General features: G+C 48.2%; 1 protein-coding gene across 2 annotated transcripts in view; it reads left to right on the forward strand.

Annotated features, from left to right (window-relative positions):
* Positions 1-15,636: 15,636 nt before the first annotated feature.
* Positions 15,637-16,385, forward strand: part of LOC138567185 (protein RD3-like) — a 67,118-nt gene continuing 66,369 nt past the window's right edge. The window contains exon 1 of one of the 2 annotated variants that reach the window (XM_069645159.1): positions 15,637-15,713. The gene's annotated coding sequence lies outside the window, so the exon portion shown is untranslated. Of the gene's footprint in view, positions 15,813-16,385 lie in introns of both variants that reach the window. The other variant, XM_069645160.1, reaches the window with a different exon arrangement.

The raw sequence follows: 16,385 nt of genomic DNA on the forward strand, positions 1-16,385 counted from the left end.
AGTCGGGGAGATAGAGATCACCATGTAAATGCCTCCTTTGCAGCGTTGGAGAGTGCTACTCTTGTCTGTCCTCAGGCCCATAGGAGTTCTGTCAGTTTACTATCCAGTGTCTTGAAAAGGGCTAATGCCCTGCCTACATTAACATGGTTCTTTCAGGGAAAAGGCTTGCTTTTTTCTTGGAGGTCTAGGTCTTCAGCTCTGTGGCAGAGGGCTTTGGACCTGAGTTCGTAACAGGGTTTCAAATTAAATTCTTCTTCATTCAGATTTATAAAGAAGTATTTACAGTGGGTGGTCTCACCCCCTTAAATAAGCAATCTTCCTCAGCTGATTGGTTCCCTTCTACCCCTCTGTAAGGGGTCCAATCTTGGTTGCTGTTTCAGAAGCACCTACCTGATGGTGTCAAACCGACAAGTGTTTTGTCTGCAGGAAGTGGGAGGGGTTACAGGAAGTTGGTGAATCCTGGGAGAATCCAAGGTGGTGATACCTTTCTGTGGACTGATTCCTCTCTCCTGGCTACTTTGCTTCACTCCTTCGTCTGTATGCCTATATCAAAGAGTCTCTGTTAATGATCTGATTTCCTTTGGCCTGGCAGAGGCTGCCTTTAAAGCACTGAACCTCTCTCTGCTCCCTGAGGGCAGTTCCTGTCTTTCTGGAAGGCAACAAACCTTTCCCAGGAAAGACAAAACCTTTGGCTGGGATAGAACCCAAAGGATCTGAGTGAAACTCAGTCCTCGGCAGTGAATACACAGGCGTCACTGACACAAAAGTCACTGTAAACCAAGCAAATAACAAAATGAACCCATAAGGTTTTGGCCAGTATAATTGTGGATTCCCAGATACCACCACTTCATAACCAGACATGGCTTATATTTAGATTTACCATCTGTCGACAGTTTCTGGGATCACCCAATTATATGATTTCATTTAGGTCAAGGTAAACCCATGGTTAAAGGCAGATGCTGGCTGATGGAGATTTGTGCTCCATCAGAGCAATGCACCTGTCACTTTGTCATGTGTAATGTCATGCTGCCAAACCTCAAGGCGGCTGCTCAGAGGTGCCAGTAGACAGGCTCAGCAGAGTTACAAGCTTGCATTCTGCTTCTCAGCATACAGCAATATGAAATGGCGGGTCTGATTGCCGGACCTCGCTTTCAGGGACAGATCTAGCCACATCATTTTATTCATAAAAATAAAAATAAAAACTCAGGCTGTTCCACCCTCAAAGAAGGCCTTCTTTCACAGTAGTAATGGCATTTGCTATGTGGCACATTAACATTTCGCTGCTTCTCCTATACCTTACCCACAATGCTGCCTGTATCCGTTTCTATGGTGCCTTTTTAATGATGCCTCCCTGTATTTTTGGGCATCTGTTCGACTGTTTTGCACACACTCCCCCAAACCTTGACAACTGTGCTGTTCCCTGCATTTTGGGGGGACCACCTCCAATCTCCCCACCTACAGGGCTCACTCCCTGCACCCCAGAAACGCCCCTTCCTGACATTTGACTGCACCCCAATGGCACTCTATGCCCTTTGCCTGTCTCTCCACGTGGAATCAAGGAACTTGCACCCCGAATCCTGCTGCTGCCTCGCCTGGCCTCATCCTTCTAATGAAGCGTTGCTACTGCAGGGTGGCACTCCACATGCAGAGTTTATTATTAGGAACTCTGCATTGGGAGCACTCAGTGATGGGCAGGGAGCCATCATCTCTGAAGGAAGAAGTGTGCAAGGGAAATTCCACCCGCTCCCCAATCGCTCCAATTCTTTAGTGTAAAAGGTGCAATTTGCAGCTTTTTTTCAAATCTATTGGCTAAAAAAAAAGTGTTTTATAAGTTGCTCTAAGAGTGCACATGAAGCATCCAAGACTTCAATATCTGCCACAAAACCTAGCAAAAGTATTCCCCTGCAGAGAAAAGTGCATGTGTATACAACAAAGTATTGTATGCTCAGTATAAACAATGGGTTTAGTTGTGGTTATTCATTTGTCGAGTGCAAACATTGCTCAGAGGCAATGCAGACAATGTTTAATGTGACTGGGCGAAAGGCACCCATCTGAAAATGTGCTACAAATAACAAATATCACGTATCATATCTCATGTGGCTGATAATACAGTCAGACGTGACGCGTTACTTGTCAGGCGGAATAATGGCAACCCGAAAGGAGTGTGCCATAACACATTCTAATATTGGTTCAAGTACCACTAGGATTAAGTGTGTCAGGAGCTAAGGGAACATGGTCCACATAATGTATGTGTCAAGAGGTTACATGTCTTTATATCGAAAATGTTATAGCTAAACACACATACATTGAGTATTTTATAACGAAAACCTGTATACCAAATGGATTTTTTTTGGCGGGATGCCACCCCAAACGCCGCTTAACCACCCTTAAAAACCCACCCCAAACATTTCCCCCCAAATATGAACCTTTTACCCCACCCAAAAATACATTCGGTATACAGGTTTTCGTTACAAAACCCTCGATACATTTTCGATATAAAACTGGATACCGTGTCAAGAGAATAAACCATATGCATACTTGGCTGAGTACAGAGGCTGGCAATTGATGATGAGGCGTCTTACAATGCGTGCAATACATTGCACCTTTAACATTCGCTCTGGGAACACGCACAGGTTATGGTGGAAACAATTTACACAGCAAAGTGATCCTTTGTAATGTTGATCACAAAATGTATTGAAGCGGACTGGGAGACAGGTGTTCATAAACAAGTGTAAATCTTGCCACAAATGGCCATTGGGTAGGAGTACTTCAGAAATGAAAAGTTACCCATAGAAGGTAAGTGCAGACAATAGTACTGGGGCATCTACCAAACAGTAGGAGAAGGAATACATGAATGCCTAATATGTGTCTTCTATCTTGTTGTCTTCTGTGACAGGGTGAAGGGCATGACTGGGTCAGGGTCCTGTCAACGGGGGAGGCATGGATCCTGGAGCAGGAGGCTACCCAAGGCAAAAAAAAAAAGCCAAAGCCCCAATGTTAGAGATGCAGCCAATGTTCCAGATACAGGGAGTGTGTATTGGAGCAGAAGGGGCCATGCCTGAAAAACCCCAATGTGCCACAAATGTAATCCATGGTACTAATCTTTATCACCCAAAGCCTCCCAGGACATTTTCTGGCCACCGTGCTCTCTTTTTTTGCTACAGGACTCCAACTCCCAAAGTGCACCTGCGAGCAACTAAGAAAACCCGGATCGGCGCAAGGTGGGTGGAATCAAGAACAGACAGGAAATGGCCTGGGAATGTACCTGGCGAACAGAAATGAGACAGACAACAACCGAAATGACAACCCCAGACGGGGGCCAGCAGAAGACGAAATGGGAGTGAGGAGAGAGAGCGCAGGGGAACAGGAGAGAGACAGAGACATTGCCCAAACTGAATTGGCAACAAAACTCACCAGCACCTAAGGAAAGCCACAGGGGGAGAACAAGCACTCCGAGCCCCTTCTGCTACCACACCACAGACTGTTTCCAAAGCCATGCTGGGAAAGGGGGGGGGTATTTTAAAGCCTTGCACCTGTGTAACCCAGTCCTTGGGGAAAGGACAAGCACAGATTGGTACCTAGAGTCAGATGAGCATTGCAGCCATTTCAAGGAGGAGGGGGGGTGGGTGGCAGAATCAGCAGGACCAGAGTATAGAAACAAACAGAAGGTGAGGCAGAGGGTGGGTTGCAGGCTTGAAGTCAGGAGGAGTGAAGGAGGGCCGAGGGACCAGGTGGAGGATAGATGGAGGAGCGGAGTGCTGGACAGTTGGTGGCAGAATTGGAGCAGAGGACAGGTGAGACATTTGTGAGAGTGGTACCAGTTGTGTTTGTGTGTAGTGTGAGGAGGGAGGCTGTGTAGAAGATGAGTGAGGGAGAACGAAAGATAGGGGCGGTAAAGAGGGAGAAGTGCAGGGAATTAGATAAGAGAGTAAATGTGAGAGAGAGTGTGTATGGGGGAGCGGGTGGACAGAGTGCCAGACGGTAGTAGGAGTAGTGGTGAGCGGGGAGTAAAGCAGGGAGGGGGTGATGGTAGTGTTAAGATATAGGCAGAGAAGGTGTGGTAAGGTGAAGATAGAGACGATGGGTTTAAGTGAGAGGTGAGAAGAAAGTGTATTGAGCAGTGAGAAGAGGTGAGTACTAAGAGGTAATACCGTAGGCATAATGTGAGGTGAGAAGCGGGGTGTAGTGACAGGTTAGAAGAAGGGTGTAGTGAGAAGTGAAGAGGATGGTATAGTGACAGGTAAGGGGGCGGTGGAGAAATGTGAGAAAGGAAGGGTGTAGGAAAACTGGAGAGAGAAGGGAGGGAGAGGAGATCGTGAGAGAAAGGAAAGGAGGGATTTACTAAGATCAGGCAGAGGAGTGAAGAAAGGAGTGGCACTGAGCCAGAGCTGAGATTGGCATTTGGTGCCATTGATAATCCTGGAGAGTGTTAGGATAAGGCCACGCTCGGAAATCCCTGGAGGGAGCCAGATAGATAAGGCTGTTCCCATTAGGCCCTCCTTGGAAGCTGGCCGTAGAAAGTAAGTGTTACTGACACAGCTAATGGGGAAACATGCGAGTAAGGGGCATCTGTGCTAGGGAGATGAGGGAGGGACGTCCCTTAGCCTATCCCACCACCGCCTTGCTCTCATGCAGCATCTGCTCATCAGAACAACCTGCACAAGCTGAACATTGTAAAACTAAGTAATCTGCACCATGTATGGTGTTTCAAAATAAGAATCCTTGAACTCTTTTGGCTAGTCTGCGAATTCTTCAGTCCATCTTTGACTGTCACCTTTTCCACTCCAAAGCTTTTTTAATCAATGTGCTCAATATTGAAAATTGCTAAAGACAAAGTAGACATGGGGCCTCATTACAAGTACATCGGTCCGGACTTAACGCCGCCGGTATAACCATACCGGCACCGTTTCCGCGTCTGCCCAATCATGACCTGCGGACCCGGAAATAGCACCACCCTCAACCGCCACTGCGGAGTTTAGGCTCCCGTAAACTCCACCTGCACGGAAACCCCTCTGTTACCGGTAATACTAAACACCGCAAGCATCACAACTAGCACGGACATGGAAACACCGCCTGAAAAATGGCGTTAAAACCGTGATCACGGTGGCGGTACTGCCGCCACCGTGAACATGACTTTAAACAGTGCCTGCTGACCTGAATCAGGGTACAGGTGCACCAAATCAGCCCAGCTGGACCCAGCAGGCCACTGGGAGCCTACAAAAGGGCTACACCCAGCCCAACACAAAACAGAACCATGCAGGCAGCAGCTCTAGTAGCATTGGTGCTGGGCCTACTCAATCAACAGGCAGATGATGGCAGTAATGTTGCAGAGGAGGAGGCGGAGGTGGCGGAGGTGGCAACCAGCTAACCGTGTACCAATGGCAAACCCCATTGTCCAGCCGGCACCACCCCACAGGCAGCCTGCAATACCACGCATCAGGGCTTCACCCTGGAACCTTACCCCAGGACAGATCCACACACTATACCGGCTGGACCGTCCAACAATCCTGTACATCACCGCCATGATAGAGGACGACATCAGCAGCCACATAGACACCCCCACCGCCATCCCCCCCTCCTGAAGGTTGCGTCTGTTCTGCATTTTCTTGGCACCGGCACCTATCAACACACAGCTGGTGTGCTGCACGGCCTATCACAACCCTGTTTCTCCAAAATCCTGGTACAGGTACTGGATGCCCTGTTGCGCCATGTGTCGGAACAGATAGCCCTACCCCGTACCCTCCCCCAGGTTATTGCCACCAAGTAGGCCTTCCATGCCATAGCAGGCATGCCAAATTGCATAGATGCAGTCGACTGCACCCACATTGAGCTGACAGTACCACATGCAATCGAGATGGTGTTCTGCAATAGGAAACAGTACTACTCACTGAATGTACAGATGCTATGTGATGTCACGCAAGTGATAACACATTGCTGCGCACGTTTCCCGGGCTCAACCCATGGCTCAATGGTACTGCCGAATTCCACATTGCCACGGAACATGGAACGCTATGCTGGACAAAGCACATGGCTATTGGGTGAGTACAGCTGCCAATGCACCGGCCCTGTGGAAGTGGTGTGTGTGTGTCCAGGGTAATGAGCAATGTGAGTGTGCCGCTGTGACTGCACATGCATCACCCCCCCCCGCCCATCAACTGAATAGACAGCAGAACCCAAACATCACAAAGCAACACATGACAGGTTGCCACAGTGTCCCCGTACACACCCTGCCACATGACACACACAGCCTGAACTGCCGCTGGCACATACACCTGGAGCCACTGCAAACACCCACCCACAATATGCAACACTGCCCTCCCAATGCACATGATGCCTGTACATGAGACGTCCTACATCGACTACATCATCATGGTGGACTGACTCTGCCATGTGTGCACATCACTGCACAATGCCATACTCACAAGCCAATGTTACCCGCAGGCCAGAGTACACATGCACACCAATGCTTTGGTCAATATCCAGTTGCCAACGTACTCTACGATGGCCAAAGAACAGACCACCCACCGGTCCAACCACTGCATGCCACATATGCATGAATGAACAATGTAGGTGATGCTGGATATGCACTCATGCCATGGCTGTTGACGCCTGTACGGAGGCCAAGGAACAGGGATGAAGAGGCGTACAACAGGGCACATGTCCGCACACGTGGCATGATTGAGAGGATGTTTGGACTACTGATGGCCCGGTTCCGCTGTTTGAGAAGATCTGGCGGATCACTGCAGTACAGCCCAGTGAAGACGGGTAAAATCACGCTCGTTTGTGCCATGCTGCACAATCTGTGCCTGCGCAGGAACATTCCAATGCCCCCAGATGCAGATGATGAAGATGGGCATGGAGACGGAGATGGGGATGGGGATGGGGATGGGATGGCACAAGCACCTCCTGGGGGTCCACTAGATGGACAACAAGCATGGGATGCACTGATTCGCATTTACTTTTGAGAGACAGCACATTCACAGCATTGCATGGATATGGTGATGTCAATAAATGAATTGTTGTACTGGAAATGAAATGATGGATGTCCACTCATGTATGTTTTTTTAAATGATGATATATTGATGAATTAACAACAGGGAAGGAGGTGCAATGGTTAGGGAAGCTGTAAACCCGTGCCCACCCACCACCCAAACGTACCCACCCCCAACCAGGTCCCAATACTCAAACCCCCTAATGGTCCTCCCCCACCTCCCAAATGTACCCACCCCCAACCAGACCCCAATACTCAAACCCCCTAATAGTCCTCCCCCACCACCCTAACGTACCCACCCCCTCACACCCTCTAGTCCACATGTGTCTGCAGTGCCCAACACACATGCCATCATTTCCGTGTGCACTTATGTGCTTGCGCCTCCGTGGACTGGCAGTGGTGGAGCTGGATGGGGTGGTGGTATTGGATGGCACAGAATCTGGAATAGGTGGCATATGTGCAAGATTTGCCTGTTGGCCAATCAACATGGACTCAATCATCCTCGAGGAGTTGTCATTGCCCTCCCGCACATGGCATGCCAGGGTGACTATAGTGCTGGCAAAGCATCCAATGGACCTTGAGAAGTGACGTACAGATGTGCTGTAGCACTCCCTCTGCAGCCTAGATTCCTCGAGCTGCCTCTCCACCAGCTGGGTGAGGGTAGCCTGCTGCTCTTCCATCCGCTGCATGCGGGAATTTAGCTCTGCCATTGAGGGGGTAGGTGACCTCATAGGACTGTGGAGTGATGTGGGGCTGAACTCCAGCTGATGGAACGATTCCAAGTCATCCAGGGTGGCCACCTCCCCCTGTGGCCCTGTATCAGACTGCACTGCCGAGCAGGCACTGTTGTCACTACATGCTGCCTCCTCTGCAGTTCAGATGCTCTCTGTGGTGGGTTGCATTGGCATGATGGGTGCCCGTGGCACCTGTGTTGCATCAGGCAGCGTGGAGATGGTGGAGATGTTGGTGATGGTGGCCGGCATATGTGTTGCAGTTGCTACTGGGGGCAGAGATGCCGAACTGCTAGCAGCATCCTCCTGGGCAGGGGCGCTGGCTTGCACACGTGCAGGAGCTGATTGCCTGGGCTGTTGTGCAATCACTGTCACTCGATACGGCTGTGGGGACACAGAGGGCATGCATTTAGTTATGTGGTGGTGCCTGATGGGTGCATCACATGCATCATACAGGTTGAACATTAAATAGTAGCATTCACATGCATCTGCTTGTTGCCGGTAATGCATTGTAGTGATATGGGTCACCATCTGGTTCACTGGTTCATGATGGGTCCTTTGGCTCAGTCATGCACTACCTGGGGGGGAAGGGGTTGTTAATGGGTCCTTTGGCCCAGTCATGCACTGCCTGGCGGGGGGAGTTGTTAATGGGTCCATTGGGCCACTCCTGGCCTCAACATATACTCATATGGCATTCAAATTTGCGCACTTACCAGCATCTGCAGGTGAATTCACTCCTGCCTCAGCATCCCCGATCCCATGGATGCCCTCAAGGTGGAGGACACTGCTGCAGCGCTCCTCCCATGTTTGCAGCCTCAGTGGGGAAGGGGGTCCTCCACCTGTCCCACTGCTGCGTTGGTGGTGTGTGGAGATCAGGTTCCGCACCCTCAGCTTAAGGTCATCTCACCGCTTGTGGCAGTCCTTTACGCTCCTCACAGTCACGCCCACAGCGGTGCACTTGCGTGCTGCTTCCGCCCCCACACTTCCTTCCTCTGCTGCTGTGTCGCACGCCGTTGATCGTCACTGAACAGCATCTCAGCATGCTCCACTATGTGCTCGACCAGAACAGTTAGCTCCGCCTCGCTAAAGCGCTGTTTGCGCTGCCTCTGGGCTGGAATCCTGGCAGACATGCTGGTGGTCCCTTTTGGCTTCTCACAGAGTGGATTTTGCTTGTGCTGACTCTGGATGGCAATGGAATGTGCTTTATATGATGGCCGCCTCTCTGTTTCCTGTTTTGGCGATCATGGTATTTCCGGTTCCATGTCTGTGACGACGGTGGCGGAAACGGGTTTTACGCTACTTGTGGCGGCGCTATGTCCGTTTCCATGGGTTTTTCCGTGATGGCGGTTACACCGATTCCGCGTCCGTGTGGTGCGCGCGACCGACAGCATGTAATTGGCCGGTCTTTCCGTAACCTTGCGGACGCGGAAACTTTGTTACCGCCGCCACGGAATCATCGCAGTCCGGACCAGTCGAAGTTGTAATGAGGCCCATTGTCATCTAATTTGATTACACACATACCTCCTTCTCTAGTGCAAAGGTTCTTGCCGATTCCATTGTGCACCACCGCGGTTATGTGCGTTCAAATTATCTGATTATTAAGAATGCAACAGGAAACAAAAAGCCTAAATACACAAGAATAGACAACAACTTAAAACAACTGCACACATGAACATGTGAACACTCGCACGACATACAAGTTCATGTGAATATTTAGACACTTCCATGTTTGCACACTCACCCAAAAGACACATTTGCCCACTCACATTCACACACCCTAACATGAGCATCATGTTGCTCCACTGAATTAATAGTTTGCCCTAGTATGTTACCCCAGCTGATCAATGGTTCACTTTAGTGTCATCATTGCCACTGTGTATGACTTGTTTGCCATTTTGGAATGTTTGCCCTAGTTGAATTGTTGCCCCATAGCATTTTGCTATGAATTGTTAGCACTAACACTCTCTCATTCACACCCGAAACACTGTATGCAAGCCAACTATAGCACTCACATACATCATTTGAAAATCCTTCCCTCCAGACATCAACCATCAGAACCCTACGCCCAGTGCCTTAAGTGGCACTACAAAACGAGCGGGGGTCATCAGGGGGGCGTGGCCTAACGGCGGGGGTCGTCTGCTGGCCCGTTATGTCACGCACCCTTGACGAGCCCCGGCTCAATGTTCTACTGGCACCCCTGCCAGGCAGCCTTTTGTAGAGAACAGCACCCTCTCCCCCTGGGGAAGAGGGTGCTGATCTCTGCCTTTATTTTCTAAAGGCTTGCCTGGCAGGGGACAGCTAGGGTGTCCAGACGTCCGGTTTTCCCGGGTCCGGGGAGTTTTTTCGTTTTAGAAACCCCATCCGGGGTTTGCATGGTTGAGCGGTTATGGTAATTAAAATTGTAATTATTTTTCACAACACGTTCAGAATGTTAGAGCTGGAGGATTGGCTCGAACCCCCCAATGTTTCAGGTACAAGTCACAACACTGTGCTACAGAGACCGGCTTGGAAAAGACAGTACAGCAAGCCATGTAATATCAATTAGAGCAAACGCTTGTTTTGAATTAACATGCCAAGATTCACAGACAAAGGGCATTGGCGTGCACCCCGTTTTACGAGGTGATAAAGTCTCTCCTGTAAATCACGTGCGGGTGATTTTCTGTCTGGGTGAGTATGGTTTTAATAGCCTTAATGCGATTGTTTGGGAAGGATGAGCTTTCGCTGAAGACCAGCTGGTAGCGTAACCGGTGTATGTGTGGCACGTGCAGATCCAGAGACGTTTTTATGGGAGGGCAAAAGGGGCACCCCACAGGGCTGCCTGATCTGAAGAAGTAAGATCCCATTGTTCACCAGTCTTAAAAAGCACACGTCAGGATATTTTATGGGATGCTGCTGAGGCTCAAACCCATTGCCTTTCTGGTGACAAGTACATTCTGCCTTGATCATGTATTGCTTTCTGTGTTCACTGTGGTATACATAGTTGGGGTGTTCCTTACGGCACAACTCTGTAGCATTCTATCCTTCCTGTGGGAATTATGTTGATCATGTGCAATAGGCAACAGTGAAATGCATATTGATAAATTGAGTGCCACAATGGTTCAGAAGTTAGCTCAGTGTGTGAAGCACCCATTGCAGAGATATGTGTTCATATGCAAAATTAGAATATCACATTCCAGCAAGGCTGACTGAGCCTTTGCTATGTCTGAAGTTTATAAACCTGCCTGCATAAGTACTTGGTTTTGCAGAACAACATTTGCTGTTATCAGCAATGTACCTCCACCAGATAAGGGTTGCTATAAAAACAAACATATCATCCATACGGTGAAGGTCTAGAAATTGGTTTGTTCAGATGGGGTGTTGTAAAACCTAGGCAACCACCTCCAACGATGGCATACACTGTTATCCAAATTCAATACTACGGCACGAAAGCGTTCATGCTTGTATCCTGGATTTGCTAGCAGACGATACAGTGATCCTGGTCAAATCATCGAATATATCTTACATTACTGTGCTGTCTTCTGTGAGGGTTGCCTTCTCGCATGCTGCTGGTATCGTTTAGCCCATTACTTGATCTTTCGTCTTATGCAGGCCATTTGGGTGGAAGGGCTGGTAGACAAAAGAGAGCAGACCAGATGTTGCAGGCCTTGGGCAAGCATATTGTAATGTCTGCTCGTGTGACACAAGAAACAATTTGATTTTTGGTAAAAGTCAAAGGTTTTTATACACATTTATAAATGAAAATGTCACAAGCCATTGTTTTGGAAGTATTTAAAGCTTTAAAACGCAAAGTACAAACCCAGATTAAATGTGTTAAATCACATCGATTGGTATGCTTATACTAATGTACTTCCCTTGATAATGGAGAGAATGAAGCTAGAATCATTCCCATTTTGCTTAACACCCTTCTATAATATTTTGTTTAAAAATGGTCATGTTGGTAATGTGCTGGTCTTCAAATGCTACTTGTTTTTCATTCTTAGAGCAAGAATGAAGAGGGAAAGGGGACTTAGAGGGAATAAACGTGCTTAATGTGCTGTGAGACAGCATATCAACCTATAGGTTGTGAGCACGACGGGTGGGGGGCTTGGGGCACGACCAGTATTCTTTTTTGTTTTATAACACAATTTATTGTTTGTTTCTTATTGGTTTGAAAACATCAACAATCATTACGTGATAACATACATACATAATTCACGGGTTATTACACTTTGGTCCACAACCTTTGGATCCAGCTCTTTTGCACATCATGAATCATGACACTATATATGCAGTTCACAACTCAGTTGCACACAAGCTTCCCTAACAAGACGCAGTTTATTTATTATAAACATTGCTCCCATTTTTGCCAGATTTTATGGGCCTCCGCCACCCATTGATCATATTGCGGAACAACACCTGAGCCCCACAATTGTGCAATGTTTCTTTTGGCTAGGCCAGTGGCTGTCAAAAGCAATAATTTCTCAAAGCGGGTCCTTTCTCCTTCCTCCTCAACCCCCAATGTTATCAATTTAGGATCTCTGGGGATGGATCAGCCCATAACTGAAGATAGTCTGTCGCAGCATTTCTGCCAGAACTGTTGGATACGCGGGCATTCCCATAGAATATGAAAGAAAGTGCCCTCATCTGGGTGACAAGGCAGGCAGTTGGGATCCGTGGTTTTGCCCCAGCGGTAGAGTGCTACTCGCGGATAGTACACTCTGTGTAGCAATTTAAATTGTATAAGCCTGATCCTAGCAGATATAGCGGTTTCCCGGTGGTACATTAGGATCATTGTCCAATCTTCAGGCAACAATGGGCCAACATCTCTTTCCCATTCGGATTTCAAATTGCAAAGCTCTGGTGTGGCAAAGGAGGAAATTGCATTATACATGATTGATGTAGTTTTGATATCCACACGGTCCAGAACAATATTTCTTTCTATTGGTGTACATTCAGACAGGTTGGAGAGATCAGGCATATGTGTACGTATTGCGTGAGACTACTGCATGTAATGGTAAAGCTCAGTTGCAGGGAGATCAAAACGGGTTGCTAGATCTTCAAAGGGTACAAGTCTGCCTTCTTTTATTACACCGCTGATTTTTGATATTCCCACTGTTTCCCAGTTCGGCCACTTCGGGAGTTTATTGAGCTCAGGGAGATATCTATTCTTCCACAAGGTTTGTATCAGAGTGATTTTCCAGTCCCATCCTATGTGTTTGTGTGTTTCCACCCAGATCTGTGTTGTGTGAGTTGCCATTGTGCGAGGAGATGGGTGGCCTATGGTCTGATAGAGGTTTTCTAATGGGGATATTCCCTGCCTTGCGATCATTTCTGCTCAGATGTGCAGCAATTCTGTATTCCCATGTAGCCTATCGTTTATCAGTGCCATTTGGCTAGCCCAGTAGTACATCTGTAGGTGTGGAAGCCCAATACCTCCTTCCCACACGGAGCATTGGAGGGTACGCAGTGCTATTCACGGATGTCCTGCTCCCCATAGTAGTTTCCAAAGTGTCCTGTTAATTTTACGGAATTCAGCTGTGGGAATGTGTAACGGTGCGTTTTGTAGGACATATAAGAAACGAGGAAGAGCTAGCATCTTGAACAACGCTGCCCTTCCCAGTAAGGTTAGTGGTAACGCAACCCAATGACATACATCTTCTGTAAACTTGTTCACAATCGGGTACAGGTTTCTAGTCACATAGTCTTCGAGATTAGCTGTAATTTGAATGCCTAGGCATCGGAACCGCTCCGATTCAATTCTATACGGGCTGTTTTCGGGAGCTATATTTCCTATCCCTTTGATCAGAAACAGTATTGACTTACCTCAGTTTACCCTCAATCCGCTGAATAATCTGTATCTCAGCAGTATTTGAGTGACTATGTGACAGGAGTCAGCTGGGTTGCCCATGTATATTAATAGGTCATCAGCATACAATACAGGGAAACCCTATCTTCCCAATCGTGAGTCCATCGGAAGCCTGACCATGATTGCGTATTTCTTAACATCACCGCTACAGGTCCGATCACCAGTGCAAATAACATGACCGACAAGGGGCAGCCTAGTCTTGTCCCTTTGCCCAATTTGTTGCTCTGTGATGGCCATCCATTCACTTTTACCTCCGCCTCAGGGGAGGTATATAGGAGTTGCACCCAGCCTATAAATTGTTCTCCAAAGCCCATTCTTTGCATTATTGCCCACAGAGCCTCCCAGTAGGCCGAGTCAAAGGCCTTCTCGAAATCGATTGCTAGCAATGCTAGAGAGCAACCAGTATTCTTGATCCCTTAATTCCTTTGGTTTGGTGGAGGGGGGCCCCAAAGATGTCCGTGCCCAGGGCCCTAAAAGTGCTTAAGATGGCCCTGCGCAGATTACAGGCGCTTGCACCCACCTCATTGGCACCCTTGCTCATTGTATGGACCGCAGAAGGATGAAGGGCTGAGTTAGGATGTTTACCTGTGCCCATGAAGTGAAATGCATCTTGCCGTGTATGCATCAGTCCCCGCAGGCAAGGCTGTGCCATGCGAATGCATTTAACAGCAGATGCTGCAATGCAGGCATAGGTAGTCACTCACTTGAAGGGTAGCTGTATATATAAACTAACAGAATTTGCTCTTTTCTTAAAATAATAATAATTTGTTTTTTATATAGCGCTTTAATCCAAAGCGCTTTACATCGGAGACATTTACATACATGACTATTATCCAATCAGGTGTATGATAGCTTCTAAATGGTGCGGGGGGAGGGTCTTTTTGCTTAACTGTCCCTGGCAAGGCACCTGACAATCCCCTATGAGGCCCTGTAGACAAGTCCTCACCCCCCTCCCCAGGGCCCCGCAGACTCTGCACAGCAGCCCCACTGGGGTCTCCAAAATGCTTAACTGCTCAATGCGCTCTTTGTTACAGAGGAGCCTTCACATGAGAAGCTATCCATGAGAGAGAGAGAGAGAGAGAGAGAGAGAGAGAGAGAGAGAGAGAGAGAGAGAGAGAGAGAGAGAGAGAGAGAGAGAGAGAGAGAGAGAGAGAGAGAGAGAGAGAGAGAGAGAGAGAGAGAGAGAGAGAGAGAGAGAGAGAGAGAGAGAGAGAGAGAGAGAGAGAGAGAGAGGTGTCATGCATTTGTCAAACAATGAAAAAGAAGCAGGTAACCGTATTACACATTTTTGGTTCAAGCCTTAAAGTCTTGAAAGAGGACAACATTTTACAAAACCAATAGACAATTTTGCAGCCTCTTACTGAGTGGCATTCTGGTCTTTGTAGTCTTCAATTCAAGGTGGGGAAATAACACCAGGATTTTTATATTTGTAAGAGTGATTCATTTTGAGGTGTGCACTTTTCAGGAAATCTCTACAAAACAGTATTGTTGGAAGCTCAACACCTATTCCTACCAACTCCAGCTGGGAAGATATGTTGTCCGCCGCCTGTCCTGCAGACGTTTCCACGGATCATGGCTTCACCACTTCACAAAAGTGTGCGATTCCAGGCAACTGGTGCTATCTCACTGTGCACAATCATAAGTCCCTAATAGTGATTCGTGTCACACTGTCTGCTACTAAAGAAAAAGCCTCCCCATGTTATTGCTTCACACTGTAATAGCTTAGTTCAGGGGGTCTGCAAACTATGTCTCTCAAGAGCAAGAAACATGGCTCCACTACCTGCAACACCTTGCCCCGTGCAGGGCCATCATTTGATGCCACTGGGAGCCACCATAGCGCCCTCGCTGTTTCATAGAAGTTAGCTGGATGGCTAGGGCACCTGGCGTGCCCACGTGGCCAGCTCCGCACGTTTTTCTCTGGCCTACATCAAGAAAAAAAAAGCCAGCGACACAAAATTGTGCCCTGAGCCCCCTCGTGGTGCGCACGATGAGTTTTCTGCTGACACGGCGGAATACCGGGGATTAGCCCAGCTCACAGGGGATTATGGGCAGGACTACATCACCTTGGCTAGCCTGGGCAAGGGCCAGAGGCGGCCGCGGAGCAGGGGGCAGAGGACCGGCACAGGAGGAGCCACCACCACTTCAGGTATCAGAAGACGCCAGAGGCAGCAAAGGCAGCCCTGTGGTTCCACTCTCGGCCACCCACACCCGCAGCGAAGGATTCCTTCCAGGTTGAGGGACAGAAGTAGGCAACATTCTCGCTGTGCCTGGGTGAAGAAATGGAATGACATGCAACCGCGTGGGCAGTACTTAGTGGGGCTCCTCTTCGAATTCCCCCGTAATTTGTGGGTGGGGACCCGTTATGGTTACACTGTAACATGAGCGGTCCCGCTGTCAAATGTTTGCACTGCAGCATAGTTGCAAACATGATCCCTTCAAATCTGTAAGTACTTATCCAGTCCTGGTTTTTTCTTTGCATTCTGGGACTTTAGGTCTGCTTTTCCCAAAGATTACAACTCCCAGAATGCAAGAAAAAAAACAGGACTGCATAAACACCTACATAATTAAATGGATCGTGTAGGCAACTATGCTGCAGGGTGCAAATGTAAAGGGCAAAAGGCGGCATACAAGCGTATAGGCTTCCTTTTGCATTTCATATTTTCACTCTGCAGTGCAAAGTGGATAAACAATGCCTGGCAGCGTTTACTTTTGATTGTGTGAGTGCTGCTTGCAATTGAATGCGCTCTGACATGCTTGTATGTTGGATCCCGTTTAATTTTCATTTGTGAACACTGCTTACCATGCGTGCATGGTAAAC

Source organism: Ambystoma mexicanum, chromosome 2p, assembly GCF_040938575.1.
Source record: "Ambystoma mexicanum isolate Mex_15411 chromosome 2p, UKY_AmexF1_1, whole genome shotgun sequence".
Classification (NCBI taxonomy): Eukaryota; Metazoa; Chordata; class Amphibia; order Caudata; family Ambystomatidae; genus Ambystoma; species Ambystoma mexicanum.